Source organism: Ranitomeya variabilis, chromosome 3, assembly GCF_051348905.1.
Source record: "Ranitomeya variabilis isolate aRanVar5 chromosome 3, aRanVar5.hap1, whole genome shotgun sequence".
In the NCBI taxonomy this organism is placed as follows: Eukaryota; Metazoa; Chordata; class Amphibia; order Anura; family Dendrobatidae; genus Ranitomeya; species Ranitomeya variabilis.
The window spans coordinates 410,969,996-410,985,964 of NC_135234.1; the positions used below are offsets into that span (position 1 = coordinate 410,969,996).

Genomic DNA, 15,969 nt, shown 5'->3' on the forward strand with positions numbered 1-15,969 from the left:
AGAACAGTTCCCAATTTTTTTTTAATACCTAAAAAAACTTCCAAATGCAGTAAAGAGACATGGGAGATAAATTTGGAGACACGATAATGTTAGTTCCAGTAAAAGTTAATCTTTAAAGGTGTAGTCCAGGCTTTGAAAAACAAAATTTGAAGCCACCGATAATAAAAACTATAGTCATCTCCTTTTTCCCTAAGTGTAGAAGCACTAGTTGTCCTCCCAGTCTTTGGTTACAAGTGGGAAGCATGTGACCACTGCTGCCAATCAGTGGCCTGAGCACTCACATGTCATACATCTGGCATTGTGGACGTCGTTGTTAAGCAGCGATACTAGTGGAAGACACATGATCACTGAAGCCACTGATTGGCTGTAGTAGTCACATACTGACTGCATGTAAACAAAGACTTAAGGGGGTCCCTGGATGTGCTGCGTTAAATTACTGGGTGAAAAGAGTGGAGCATAGTTTGTTATCACATCTGCTGATGATTTTACAATTCTTTTTTTTTAAAGGTTGAATAACTTTTTTAAGTGTAACGGGAGACAGTACATGTTGTACCTTACTCAGAACCAGTTCCACATTTATTTTGTCTTATTTCCAGCTATTACACACCCAGGTACTGCTAATACTTCTCTTGTTGCAACAATTCCGGGCTTGAGGAGTTAGATGTAGTTGTTTACTTATCAAATACAGTGAATTTACAAGGTAATATGTTCCTGCTGTATGACACCGAGGATATATAAAAAGGTTATTGCTGGCTTATTAACAATATTTAGTACCATCCTCTCTAAATTGCAATTTGTTATGCAGATTAACAAAGACTGGATTAACCGGCTTTCTAAACAATGCATTAATCTTTAATTTAAATAAAACATTGTAGACGAATAAAAGTTTGTCACAGACTCCCCAATAAACATTTATTCTTGGATCAGCAAGTATGTCTGCCTGACATTGTCTTGCCTGACATTGCCATCTCCGTGTGCGGTTCCACCATTACTCCCAAGCAACATGCCCGCTGCCTTGGGGTCATCCTTGATTCCGAGCTTTCATTCACTCCCCACATCCGATCACTGGCTCGCTCTTCTTATCTGCATCTCAAAAATATTTCTAGAATTCTATTTCTTACTTTCGACTCTGCAAAAACTCTTACTGTCTCACTCATTCATTCTCGTCTGGACTATTGTAACTCTCTACTAATCGGCCTCCCTCTTACCAAACTCTCCCCGCTCCAATCTGTCCTGAATGCTGCTGCCAGGATCATATTCCTCACCAATAGTTATACCGATGCCTCTACCTTGTGTCAGTCATTACACTGGCTACCCATCCACTCCAGAATCCAGTACAAAACTACTACCCTCATCCACAAAGCACTCCATGGCTCAGCACCACCCTACATCTCCTCTCTGGTCTCAGTCTACCACCCTACCCGTGCCCTCCGCTCCGCTAATGACCTCAGGTTAGCATCCTCAATAATCAGAACCTCCCATTCCCGTCTCCAAGACTTTACACGTGCTGTGCCGATTCTTTGGAATGCATTACCTAGGTTAATACGATTAATCCCCAATCCCCACAGTTTTAAGCGTGCCCTAAAAACGCATTTGTTCAGACTGGCCTACCGCCTCAACGCATTAACCTAACTATCCCTGTGTGGCCTAATAAAAAAAAAAAAAAAAAAACATAATCAGGTTCCTCGCATCATGTTCTCATACACTTTATGCAGTTAATAGCACTCTGTGTCTGTACTGCTACATACTTAGGCTGTTAACTGGTTCATGCAGCTTTACATGAACACCCGAGCCTTACACTATGGCTGGTCCGAACAACTAAAGCAATTGTTACCATCCACCTCTCGTGTCTCCCCTTTTCCTCATAGTTTGTAAGCTTGCGAGCAGGGCCCTCATTCCTCCTGGTATCTATTTTGAACTGTGATTTCTGTTATGCTGTAATGTCTATTGTCTGTACAAGTCCCCTCTATAAGTTGTAAAGCGCTGCGGAATATGTTGGCGCTATATAAATAAAAATTATTATTATTATGTATTTTTATTTCTATAGGGAGATAAACCATATCAGACACAGCAATAAACAGCCTGTGGATAATCAGATGCATGGTGATTAGTGATGAGCGAACGTGGTCGGATAAGGTGTTATCCCAGCATCGTCTTGTGATAACCGAGTGACTTTGGCGTGCTCAAAAAATATGTTTGAGTCGCAGTTGCTTCATTTCTCGCAGTTGTTCGATAGCCACAACACATGCAGGGATTGCATGTTTGTTAGGCAATCCCTGCTTGTGTTTCGACTGTCGAGCAGCCACGAGACATGCAAGGGCGAGGACTCGAACATATATTATTCCAGCACACCGAAGTCACTCAGTTAGCACCCCAGCATGCTCAGATAAGGTGTTAGTCACATTCACTCATCACTAATGGTAATGTACAGTGAAGAAAATAAGTATTTGATCCATTGCTGATTTTTTAAGTTTGACCACTGACAAAGACATGAACAGTCTATAATTTTAAGGGTAGGTTAATTTTAACATTGAGAGATAGAATATCAAAAATAAAATCCAGAAAATCACATTGTATAAATCATAAAAATGTATTTGCATTTTTCAGGGAGTAATAAGTATTTGATCCCCTACCAACCATTAAGAGTTCTGGCTCCTACAGAACAGTTAGACGCTCCTAATCAACTCGTTACCTGCATTAAAGACACCTGTCTTACATAGTCACCTTTATAACAAAAACTCCTGTCTGCAGACTCAATTACTCAGTCAGACTCTAACCTCTACAACATGGGCAAGTCCAAAGAGCTTTCCAAGGAAGTCAGGGACTAGATCATAAACCTGCACAAAGCTGGAATGGGCTACAAAACCATATGTAAGACGCTGGGTGAGGAGACAACTGTTGGCGCAATAGTAAGAAAATGGAAGAAATACAAAATGACTGTCAATTGACATTGATCTGGGGCACCATGCAAAATCTCACCTCGTGGGATATCCTTGATCACGAGGAAGGTGAAAGATCAGCCTAAAACTAAACAAGGGGAACTTGTTAATGATCTCAAGGCAGCTGGGACCAGAGTCACCAAGAAAACCATTGGTAACACATTACACCGTAAAGGTTTAAAATCCTGCTGTGCCCGCAAGGTCACCCTGCCCAAGAAGGCACATGTGCAGGCCCATCTGAAGCTTGCCAATGAACACCTGGATGATTCTGTGAGTGATTGAGAGAAGGTGTTGTGGTCAGATGAGACAAAAATTGAGGTCTTTGGCATTAACTCTACTCGCCGTGTTTGGAAGAAGAGAAATGCTGCCTGTGACCCAAAGAACACCTTCCCCACTGACAAGCATGGAGGTGGAAACATTATGTTTTTGGGGGTGTTTCTCTGCTAAAGGCACAGGACTACTTCATTGCATCAATGGGAGAATGGATGGAGCCATGTACCCTAAAATCCTGAGTGACAACCTCTTTCCCTCCACCAGGACATTAAAAATGGGTCGTGGCTGGGTCTTCCAGCAAGACAATGACCCAAAACATGCAGCCAAGGCAACAAAAGAGTGGCTCAAAAAGAAGCACATTAAGGTCATGGAGTGGCCTAGCCAGTCTCCAGACCTTAATCCCATAGAAATCTTATGGAGGGAGTTGAAGCTCCGAGTTGCCAAACAACGACTTCAAAATCTTAGTGATTTAGAGATGATCTGCAAAGAGGAATGGACCAAAATTCCTCCTGACATGTGCGCAAGCCTCATCGTCAACTACAAAAAACATCTAACTGCTGTGCTTGCCAACAAGGGTTTTGCCAACAAGTATTAAGTCTTGTTTGCCAGATGGATCAAATACTTATTTCTCACTGCAAAATGCAAATAAATTTATATAATGTGATTTTCTGGATTTTATTTTTAATATTCTTTCTCTCAATGTTAAAATTAACCTACCCTTAAAATTATAGACTGTTCATTTCTTTGTCAGTGAGCAAACGTACAAAATCAGCAAGGGATCAAATTCTTATTTCCTTCACTGTATGTTGGCAGATATAAGGAATGTGTATAACCAATTGAATTTGGGAATGGTAAAGGGACATTCACAGTTTTACAGTGTTTCCTTTTGCTGCGGATATAATTGTGAAAATGGTGCAGGTATGCCACACATTTTACAATGGACATTGCAGAGGTAAAATATACAGTGACACAGAGGTGGTCAATGTATGCTGCAGATAATTATTGCAGTGTGTGCGAAAGAGATCTTAACATCTCATGTACAAGGCTGGTGCTTAAAACGCAGTGGATCTCTCTGGTAGTCGCTTGGATATGCACCAATGTAGGGGTTTAGATGAAAACAGCATGTAGTTTAATGGCCATCATAAACTTTACAGCTCCAAAACAAAAACAGCATTTCTTCAGTACAAATGCCTAACATAAATAGTTCTTTCTTCAGGCAGAATGAAACAACAGAAATGTAACAGCCTCACCTTCCTCAGTATTCCCAGCAGCAGATCAAATTTGTATTAAAGGCGTTCACCAAACAAACACTTGTCTGTTTGGCTCCAGCACACCTCTCTTTCCAGAGCAGAATAACCATCAGCTCTACCATTCTCCAGTCTCAATACACTCTAGGCTGCTAAGCTAACCCAGCTGCAGTTACTAGGCCTGTATACCCCAGACTGGATCATAGGATCGACTTTTCCCAGCCAGGTTCTGTTTGTTATTCAAAAAACCTAGACACAAAATCCAGTCACATTAAACCCTCTCAGTAACCTAGTATTACTGGTACAGGTTACATTACCGACACATTTCTACAAATGCCTTATCCCCTGCTATATATTGTAGGGGTTCACTCTTTCTGCTAGGCATTAGGCCTTAGATAGCGGTCACACAGGCAATCCAGCTTTGGTCCAAACATGTGCAATTTTTATTGCTTTCCACAGGTTACACAGCACCAAAACAAACTGATAAACATAAATCCCTAGCCTTGTGCAGGCGTTATCTAAACAGAACAGACATTGGCCACTCATACATGGCTGAGCTAGCCTGAGTTCGGTCATGCAAAACAGCTATTGGTCAAAGTAACCACTGATACTTGCGGTTCTCTGCTCACGGCTATGTGCAGACTCTTATCAGAGAGGGATTCTGTCCTGTCTCTCTCTCTCTTCAGCTTCATAACACATCTTGTCTGGTCAGCTTCCCTGAGCTGAGTGCCTAAGTTGAACAGCTAATATGCAGGCTAGCCTGGTGATCTAATTCGAACCTGTGGGGCTAGGATTTAACCCTAGCCTACCTGGCTTTGCTACAATATGTAAAATGTATATATAGGCTAGGGTTAAATCCTAGTTCCACAGGTTCTAACTAGATCACGCAGCTAGCCTGCATATAACCAGGCTAGCTGTTCACCTTAGGTATTCAGCTCAGGGAAGCTGACGAGACTTGATGTGACTTGTAGCTGAAGAGAGAGACAGGACAGAATCCCTCTCTGAGAAGAGTCTGCACATATATTTGCTCTGCGTTTCTGTTCTACGCTATGCTGAACTCAATAATCCTAGGAAAAAACCCATACACAAAAAAAACACTAGACCTGGGGCACCTGATTGCTTGGCCATGAATATAGGCAGAAATTCTCCAACTGCTGTATTTAGAAAAGAAAAATATAAAGAAAATACAAAGATTATGAAATGAAGGCCTCATGCTCTCGACAGCACACTGAGGGCGCAATTTATTAAGCCTGGCATTGTACACGCCAGTCTTAGAAAGAGTATGATAAGAGCGATGACAGTTTTTCATTGAAAATGCAATGCAGAAGAAAAAAGAACTACAGAATAATGTGCACACTCAAAACAATCTACATGAAATAAAAAAGATTTATTGACAAGCTAAAGTCATACATTTAAAAACAAAACCATACAAAGGTCCAGGTCCTAATGCTCATAACAATATAATGTACAACAATAAGCAATTAATACCGCAAACATGGAAGGCTTGAAAAAACTTCCAAAAGATGGGGACACTACAATATAGTGCATTTCCTCTAGTAACTGTGAAGGAAATCCTCTGGTCATCCTAGGGACACATGGACCTAAGGAGCATAAGTGGACCAAGGACATGGCCCCATGTGTATTGTCGTGTCAGGCACAACTTCGGCAGAGTCACTTCCCCTGACGAAGCTGTGCCTGACAGATGGAATAAGAACCAGATATTTAAGGCCCCCATGCAAATAAGACTAATGTTGGCAGAACCCACAGACACTCTAATGTGCATGGAACCAATTGATCATCAAGAGACATCTCGATTGGCATGTCTGATTTCAAACTATCAACTTCTTTGTTCTCCTAGAACCGCTGGTGGCATTTCCATAGAGTGCACAGGAGCGCTTGGGCAAAAGAGCGCTGGTGTATAGGAGAGACAAAGGAGATGGCTTCTGGTCAAACGATTGCCAAACCAATGTTCAGCCAACAGCGCTCCAATGTATCTGACCTGCTTTACTTTGGAAAGAGCCACAGCCACTCTAATGCTAGCGTGTCATGTTAAGAGTGCCCCGAATCTTGGACACTGGATGACCTCATCTAGGACTAGACTTGGCATTGTTCCTAAAGGTATCCTGTATACAAGCAGATGGATGATTGTTTGCTTACTGGGTGGTGCTCTATTAACAATTGTTCCCAGCAAATAACACTGTTATACAACATCTTACAATGGATACTGCATGTACAGTTTAAGTTGATTTTTATTGTATAATAGGTTTGCACATATATTCATTCTTAGTATGTCTGCAGGGTGGCATTGCATTTCAAATTGTACAAATCTCACAAGCTGATTCACTCTCACGCATAAACATTAAAGGGGTATTCCTGGTTAGATAAATCAGCTATTCACTGAACTGATGATACATGCTAGAATGGGGACTTGTGAACCATGACTAGGAGGAGCTGAATGGAGCAGCTGGTCGCATTTGCGTCCTGCTGCTCCCTTCAAAGTTTATGCCACTAAATTGTGGCCAGGGTTAAACCAGGTGAGGGCGGCATATGTTAGTCCTGCTTTCTGGCAATCAGTGAGGGTCTTAATAGCGGAATCTACAATAGTTTAACAATTATCAGCACTTCATTGAATAACTGATAATTTATTTAGAATACCTACCGTATTTAAGACTGACATTAATGTTTAGATACATGGAAAAGCACTATATTCACCTTATCATGACATGTGATGCATATTTTGTGTCACAACTTGGTTGATGTTACATGGGGCCACCTCAGGACTTAGCCTACTCCATACATGGTGGGTACTGCTGGTAGTGTTATACACTTGTGGCCAAAAGTTTTGGGACTGACAGAAAGTTAGATTTTTCATAAAGTTTGCTGCTTCAGTGCTTTTAGATCTTTTAGCCAGATATTTCTATTGTTACTGAAGTGTAAAGGGGAGTGTGTTATGACCCCAATGGCAGAGGGTCTCAGGAATAATGCTAAGTCTGTAAATACAGAAAACCAGCTCATAGGGCAGTGGTAACTGGGCTGACCATATAACTAATCCTAGCACCACAAATACCAGCAGCCGGGGAACGTTCCTACGTTGATCCTAGACGTCTCGCGCCAGCCGGAGAGCTAACTACCCCTAGAAGGGAAAAGAAAGACCTTTCTTGCCTCCAGAGGAAATACCCCAAAAAGTTGGATAGAAGCCCCCCACAAATAATAACGGTGAGGTAAGAGGAAAAGACAAACATAAGAATGAGCTAGGTATTTAGCAAAGAGAGGCCCACTAGCTAATAGCAGAATATAGAAAGATAACTTATATGGTCAGCAAAAAATCCTATCAAAAATATCCACACTGGAAATTCAAGAACCCCCGAACCGTCTAACGGCCCGGGGGGAGAACACCAGCCCCCTAGAGCTTCCAGCAAGGTCAGGAATCACATTTAGTACAAGCTGGACAAAAATGATAGCAAACAAATAACCCAAAAAACAAAGAAGCAAGACTTAGCTTAATTTAGCACGAACCAGGACCAGCAAACAGGAGCAAACAGAATGTGTCTGATAACACCGATGCCAGGCACTGGACTAAGGTTCCAGGAGGTTATATAGCAACACCCCTGAAGTAACGACCCAGCTGGGTGCAAACTGAGGGAAGGAAATCCCAGAGTCATATCACTAGTAACCACTAGAGGGAGCCAAAAAAGTCTAATTCACAACAGTACCCCCCCCTTAAGGAGGGGTCACCGAACCCTCACCAAGACCACCAGGGCGATCAGGATGAGCAGCGTGAAAGGCACGAACTAAATCGGCCGCATGCACATCAGAGGCAACCACCCAGGAATTATCCTCCTGACCATAACCCTTCCACTTGACCAAATACTGAAGCCTCCGCCTGGAGAGACGAGAATCCAAGATCTTCTCCACCACGTACTCCAACTCGCCCTCAACCAACACCGGAGCAGGAGGCTCAGCAGAAGGAACCACAGGCACAACGTAGCATCGTAACAAAGACCTATGGAACACGTTGTGAATGGCAAACGAAACCGGAAGATCCAAGCGAAAGGACACTGGATTAAGGATTTCCAATATCTTGTAAGGACCGATGAAGCGAGGCTTAAATTTAGGAGAGGAGACCTTCATAGGAACAAATCGAGAAGACAGCCACACCAAATCCCCAACACGAAGTCGGGGACCCACACCGCGGCAGCGGTTGGCAAAACGCTGAGCCTTCTCCTTTGACAATTTTAAGTTGTCCACCACATGATTCCAGATCTGCTGCAACCTATCCACCACAGAATCTACTCCAGGACAGTCAGAAGGCTCCACATGTCCCGAGGAAAAACGAGGATGGAAACCAGAGTTGCAGAAAAATGGCGAAACCAAAGTAGCGGAACTAGCCCGATTATTTAGGGCAAACTCAGCCAACGGCAAGAAGGTCACCCAATCATCCTGATCTGCCGAAACAAAACACCTCAAGTAAGCCTCCAGAGTCTGATTAGTTCGCTCAGTTTGTCCATTAGTCTCAGGATGAAAGGCAGACGAGAACGATAAATCAATGCCCATCCTAGCACAAAAGGATCGCCAGAACCTGGAAACAAACTGGGATCCTCTGTCAGACACAATATTCTCAGGAATGCCGTGTAAACAAACCACATTCTGAAGGAACACAGGAACCAGATCAGAAGAGGAAGGCAGCTTAGGCAAAGGCACCAAATGGACCATTTTTGAAATTTGCGGCCAGAGCACACTCATTCCACTGAGTAAGCACGGACCATTTCCGAAATTTTTGGCAATACACTTCAGCTTCATCCTGCCCCTGAGAAATAGCCAGCAAGGCTTTTTCTGCCTGAATTTCAAGATTGGGTTCCTCGTAAAGCAATCCGAGCGCCAGAAAAAACGCATCAATATTCGCCAATGCCGGATCTCCTGGCGCTAGCGAGAAAGCCCAATCCTGAGGGTCGCCCCGCAAAAAAGAAATAACAATTTTAACTTGCTGAGCTGAATCACCAGATGAACGGGGTCTCAGAGAAAGAAACAATTTACAATTATTCTTGAAATTCCTAAACCTAAATCGGTCTCCAGAAAACAATTCCGGAATAGGTATTTTAGGTTCAGACATAGGACTACTGGTAACAAAATCTTGTATACCCTGCACACGAGCTGCCAGCTGGTCAACACTTGTAATCAAGGTCTGGACATTCATGTCTGCAGCAAGCACAAGCCACTCAAAGGTAAAGGGGAGGAAGAGAAGGAAAGAAAAAAAAAACTCAGAATTTCCTTTCTTATTATCCCACTTCTGCAATGCTTTAAACATTCAATGTGGGCCTGGCATACTGTTATGACCCCAATGGCAGAGGGTCTCAGGAATAATGCTAAGTCTGTAAATACAGAAAACCAGCTCATAGGGCAGTGGTAACTGGGCTGACCATATAACTAATCCTAGCACCACAAATACCAGCAGCCGGGGAACGTTCCTACGTTGATCCTAGACGTCTCGCGCCAGCCGGAGAGCTAACTACCCCTAGAAGGGAAAAGAAAGACCTTTCTTGCCTCCAGAGGAAATACCCCAAAAAGTTGGATAGAAGCCCCCCACAAATAATAACGGTGAGGTAAGAGGAAAAGACAAACATAAGAATGAGCTAGGTATTTAGCAAAGAGAGGCCCACTAGCTAATAGCAGAATATAGAAAGATAACTTATATGGTCAGCAAAAAATCCTATCAAAAATATCCACACTGGAAATTCAAGAACCCCCGAACCGTCTAACGGCCCGGGGGGAGAACACCAGCCCCCTAGAGCTTCCAGCAAGGTCAGGAATCACATTTAGTACAAGCTGGACAAAAATGATAGCAAACAAATAACCCAAAAAACAAAGAAGCAAGACTTAGCTTAATTTAGCACGAACCAGGACCAGCAAACAGGAGCAAACAGAATGTGTCTGATAACACCGATGCCAGGCACTGGACTAAGGTTCCAGGAGGTTATATAGCAACACCCCTGAAGTAACGACCCAGCTGGGTGCAAACTGAGGGAAGGAAATCCCAGAGTCATATCACTAGTAACCACTAGAGGGAGCCAAAAAAGTCTAATTCACAACAGGAGTGGACTGGAGTGTTGCATTCCTGCCCCTGAAGACACCAATCACACTGTATTGTATTATAGACTATGTCATATATCATGTATATATACATAGATATACACAGTATATATATATATATATACATACATATATATTGCGTATTGAGATTTGGTAATGTATAGTGCATGAGTAATGTAAAAGTAATGCATGGTGCTGGTACTGTACAATGTAGGAAAGCATAGGGTAAAGCATAGTATACGGCTTGGGACATCAGATAGGTAGGATAAGGTAATGACATTAGGGTAAGGTAAGAGTTGATGTTTGGGACTAGCCCACAGTGGGAGGGCTATGTAGGAAGACAGCGGGGAACTTCCTGATAGTCAGTTTGGGCCAAGGTCACATTCATGTATGAAGCAAGGGCTGGACAGCAAGGAAGAGTACACGTTCTGGGCAGTACGAGGCATTACTAAAGTTCCCTGGGCAAATACAGCTGTGGCAAAAATTAAGAGACCACCACATCAAAACCCTGTCATTGGCAGCCCAATTTCCAGACCTGAACGCCATTGAAAACCTCTGGAATGTAATCAAGTGGATGATGGATAGTCACAAGCCATCAAACAAAGAAGAACTGCTTTCATTTTTGCGCCAGAAGCAGTGTGAAAGACTGGTGGAAAGCATGCCAAGACGCATGAAAGCTGTGCTTAAAAATCATGGTTATTCCACAAAATATTGATTTCTGAACTCTTCCTGAGTTAAAATATTAGTATTGTTTTTTTCTAAATGATTATGAACTTGTTTTCTTTGCATTATATGAGGTCTGAAAGCACTGGTATTTTTTAATTTTGACAATTTTTCCTTTTCAGAAAAAAAATACAAAGTGTATTGCTTGGAAATTCGGAGACATGTTGTCAGTTTATAGAATAAAAGAACAATTTACATTTTACTCAAAAATATACCTATAAAGAGAAAAATCAGACAAACTGAGAATTTTGCAGAGGTCTCTTAATTTTTGCCAGAGCTGTATACTCCTGAAACCAAGGCCGGACTGGCCATCTGGCAATTCTGGCAAATGCCAGAAGGGCCTGTCTGGTCATGGGCCGCCTTGTCTGCTACGTTGTTAACAATCGGTGTTCTCAAGACACTCATACTATTAAGAGTTGTGATGAGCACAAAGTCACTGACTCCGTCACAAACCCCAGCAGGCCACAGGTATTATTAGAAATATTGGTCTTGTAGTAAATCTTGCTTTCCTCCATCCAGGGTAATATTAGTAATAGGGTGCTTGGGGATGGGGCAGCATGGGCCTGTGTGATTTCAAATGCCAGGGCTGAATTTCAGCCCCATCCATACCTGCCTGAAACATCTGGAGCATAAGTCTTGATTCTGGTGCTATGGAGAGCACTTTAGCGCATCCATACAGAGGAAGATTGACATGGAGACAAGTACAAGTGTACTATGTTGTGGACACAAGAAACGGAAAGTGTTGTGCCTGATATTACGAGTTGCATTATGATGTATGTGGACTGTTAAGTAAAGTTCTTTGTGATGAAACAAACTCTGTGTCCCCTGAGCTGCTCCTGATACTGAAGGCCTGGAGGTATGTGAGGCCTGCGGCCTACAAGTGAATACAATGCACCCCATACATCACACCACATTTGATAGGGATCACAAATTTCTTGTAGAGTGCCAGGGCGACAGAGCAGGAGCTAGCCCACCGCTACCGCCCTCTGGCACTTTACAAGTGGCATAGTCAGCAGGATTGATGGATGTGGGGAGGGCTCCTGTGATGAGAAAGATGGCGACTGCGGTGTGTTCAAAGATGGCGGATGAAGGTACACTGAGAGAAGGAAGTTCCGCCCATCATTGTGTTGGAAAACCACACGGTGGCAAGATTCATTTTGCCTGGGAGTTGTATCTGCCCCAGGTGGGCATGGTGGAAGAAAAAGAAACCTCGCCTGTTGCAGCAAGCTAATGGAGAACAGAAGGCAGGGGAGAAGAATGCCTACAGCAGAGAGTCGGCGCCATTGTTGGTAAAGCAGATGCAGAGATAACACAAAAATGATGGTGAGGTGCAGGTTGCTCCCGGAAATAGAAAACTGGTGGTACGGCACAACACTCCGTGAGGCACCAGAAAGGTCAATATCACGGGTTTACTACGACAGAGAGGAGCCAGAAGACCCCAGCATTTGATTTCTCCTACTCCTGCACTGATTAGAAGAACTTCATCTTCATATTAAACGGTGTAAATTTATTTTAGCAGTGCAGGGGTTAATCATCTCAGTTGAGAGCTCCTGGAAGCTTTCCTGGGTTAAAGGGAACCTATCACCCCCCAAAATCGAAGATGAGCTAAGGCCACCAGCATCAGGGGCTTATCTACAGCATTCTGAAGAAGATTGACATAGAGACTCGTCTGGGATAAGTAATGGAGCTAGGATGTACTGCAGGACTAGGCTGGGAATCCCTGGGTCTGACAGAAGTAGGGTCAGCAGGGATAGTCCAGGTAGAACGGAAGGAAAATCTGGAAGTGTACTATGCTGTGGACACAGGAAATGGAAAGTGTTGTGCCCAACACTATGAGTTTCATTATGATGTACACGTACTGTTGAGTAAAGTTCTTTATGATGAAACAAACTTGATGTCCCCTGATTCATGTGCTGCGGCTCTTGATACTGAAGACCTTGAGGCATCTGAGACCTGCAGCCTACAAGTGAGTGCAGCGCACACCACACATCACAGCTCATTTGATCGGGCACACAAATTTCCTGTAGAGTGCCAGGGAGACACAGAGTAACAGCTTGCCCATGACTCTCTGCCGTATGATGAGGTAATGAGTGATTCATTACTTAAATTTAAGAGGGGACTGGATGCCTTTCTGGAAAAGTATAATGTTACAGGGTATATACACTAGATTCCTTGATAGGGCGTTGATCCAGGGAACTATTCTGACTGCCGTATGTGGAGTCGGGAAGGAATTTTTTTCCCCAATGTGGAGCTTACTCTTTGCCACATGGTTTTTTTTTGCCTTCCTCTGGATCAACATGTTAGGGCATGTTAGGTTAGGCTATGGGTTGAACTAGATGGACTTAAAGTCTTCCTTCAACCTTAATAACTATGTTACTATGTTACTGCCCTCTGGCACTTTACAGGAGTACAGTTGTAAGCATTTTATACATTTTTACACTTTTTTTGACAAATACATTATGTTTATGCAAAGACTCAATTCATGTGTGGGGTGACTTTTCATCCATGGAGTGGGCTAAGTTGAGTTGCCTAAGAGCTCCTACTCACTTGCGTATGAATCGGATGAGTCTCGCACGGCAATACCCAGCACTGCACCTGGCACAGAGGAGCGGAGCGTGCGGCTGCATGTATTCCTATGCGGCCGCATGCTCCGATCTGAGTGCCGGCAGCAGCGCCAGGTATTAACATGCGAGGCTCATCCGAGTCTCGCGCAAGTGAGTAGGAACCCTTAGAACATGAATGGTATCTAAATCTCCTCCAAGGGCAACTTCTCCCAATGATATATGAGAAATTTAGTGATGGACAGTGCTTCTTCCAGCATGAAGGAGCTCTATGTCACACGAAAAAAAGTGATAAATAGTTCACATTTGCGTATGTGTCCGCAGCATATTGTCTGCATGCGCAAACGCATGCAAAAGCATGCTTACGCCTGCGCATCATCTTGCGCATGACGCAAACAAAAACGCTGCATGTGCATGCGTATTGGCATGCGTTTGCAGGTTTTATGCACATGGTGGAGGTGGTAACATCATTTTCTGGACATGTGCAGTCTAAAGTATGCATGCGCATCGAACGCATTCGTAAGCATGTCATTGCGAACCCACTACAATTTTTCCCTTTAATTGGACGCCCAGGGCCACAGACCGGGTCACTGTTGCTGTGACACTGCTCCTTTAAAGGGCCACTGTCACCCCCCTCCAGCCGTTATAAACTAAAAGAGCCACCTTGTGCAGCAGTAATGCTGCATTCTAACAAGGTGGCTCTTTTAGTTTTTGGTTCAAGTATTCCCAAAATAAAGCGTTTTGAAACTTATCCAAAATACCTGTCTTTAGCCAGGGAGGCGGGTCCTCACTCCCACGGCCACAGGGAAAATACAGAGTGCCCATTCATATCAGTGGGATTTCCGTGTCACTGGGAAACCCTTCTATTAACACAAAATTCCCTAAAATATATGGAAATGGATTTTCAAGTCAACTTTTCACTAGGAAATTGTTAAAATAAAAAATACAACAAAAATGTTGTAATCATTCCACCTTGGTGGGGGCAAGCGAATAACTCAAAACTTGGGGGACCCTATAAGAGGGGACAACTCCTTTAATTCATTGTCGGTTGTAGCTGATACGGTGGAACATCTAAGACACATAGGCCACCGAGTAACGTCTACACTACTGTCATTTGCTATTTTTGCATAGTATGGTTGTGTCTGGATACATTGTTACATGGAATCTATATAATTAAATATTGATTTCTATTTGGTGAACGCATTACTTCATTGGTGTCTTATGAAACAAGCATAAGAAAAATAGGTTATTTCTAAAGGAAAAGCAGCCGTTGGCATTAAACAATCCTTTTCTGTGTTACTCACATGAATTTTGGCCGCCAGTCCTCCTCTTCTGATGAATTTTATATCTTTTTAACAAGGACAATCCTCCATGTATCTGAAGCTCTGGCTTCTGCATCTGCAGGAAATGATGCTCCAAATGTACAAGACATCGATAATAATAGCAAACCTCAAAGCCATTTATATTGAGACACCTGACCAAATAATGAGCGGCATTGGTTGGATTTTTCCAGGCTCCATTATGTCGAATGCACAATATTTATTCAGATCTGGGATCCTTTATCCTATACAGTGTCACAGTGAGCCTGTCATATGATGCAGGCAGTATCTGTTGACATATATGATAACAAGGACACTAGCAAAGCGCTCAACTCTTGTTTTCTTCTTCTGTAAGCTTGCTAGATGCTAGGCAGAGGTATACTTAAAATGCAGTGATATAATCTATATTATTTTAGTCAGCATAGATAATGGTAAATCTGCATACACATAACATTCATCCTCATGCACACTGTAAAGTCAACAGCCCCTATCGTACTTTGTTTTGGAGCAGAAAATGGGTTGTCTGATTAAAACAAGTTTTCAAGTGATTACACCGATTTGATTGGGATGAATAAATAATATTTTCAGCATCTATATGGAGTGCCATCCCTTGATTCTTATAGTACCATATCAGAGCGACTGCATATTCTCAGAGTGCTAAAACGAGTTATCACCTATCCATACGATAGATGGACAAATGTGGCATTTTATTTTTCTTTAGAATGGAGCAACAGTGCTAATGCTCGACCTGTTCTACATTCATTCTCTATTTGACTGTTGAGTGCTGCGCTCAATTTTTTTTCTGGCAGCTCCATGGCAG

The 15,969-nt window shown here is 42.8% G+C and overlaps 1 protein-coding gene across 3 annotated transcripts in view; it reads right to left on the reverse strand.

Moving 5' to 3' along the window:
* The window catches only part of LOC143816186 (chymotrypsinogen 2-like), a 54,329-nt gene extending 38,975 nt beyond the window's left edge, over nt 1-15,354 (reverse strand). For all 3 annotated transcript variants that reach the window (XM_077296273.1, XM_077296272.1, XM_077296271.1), the window contains exon 1: nt 15,135-15,354. The gene's annotated coding sequence lies outside the window, so the exon portion shown is untranslated. The remainder of the gene's footprint in view (nt 1-15,134) is intronic.
* Nucleotides 15,355-15,969: the final 615 nt, after the last annotated feature.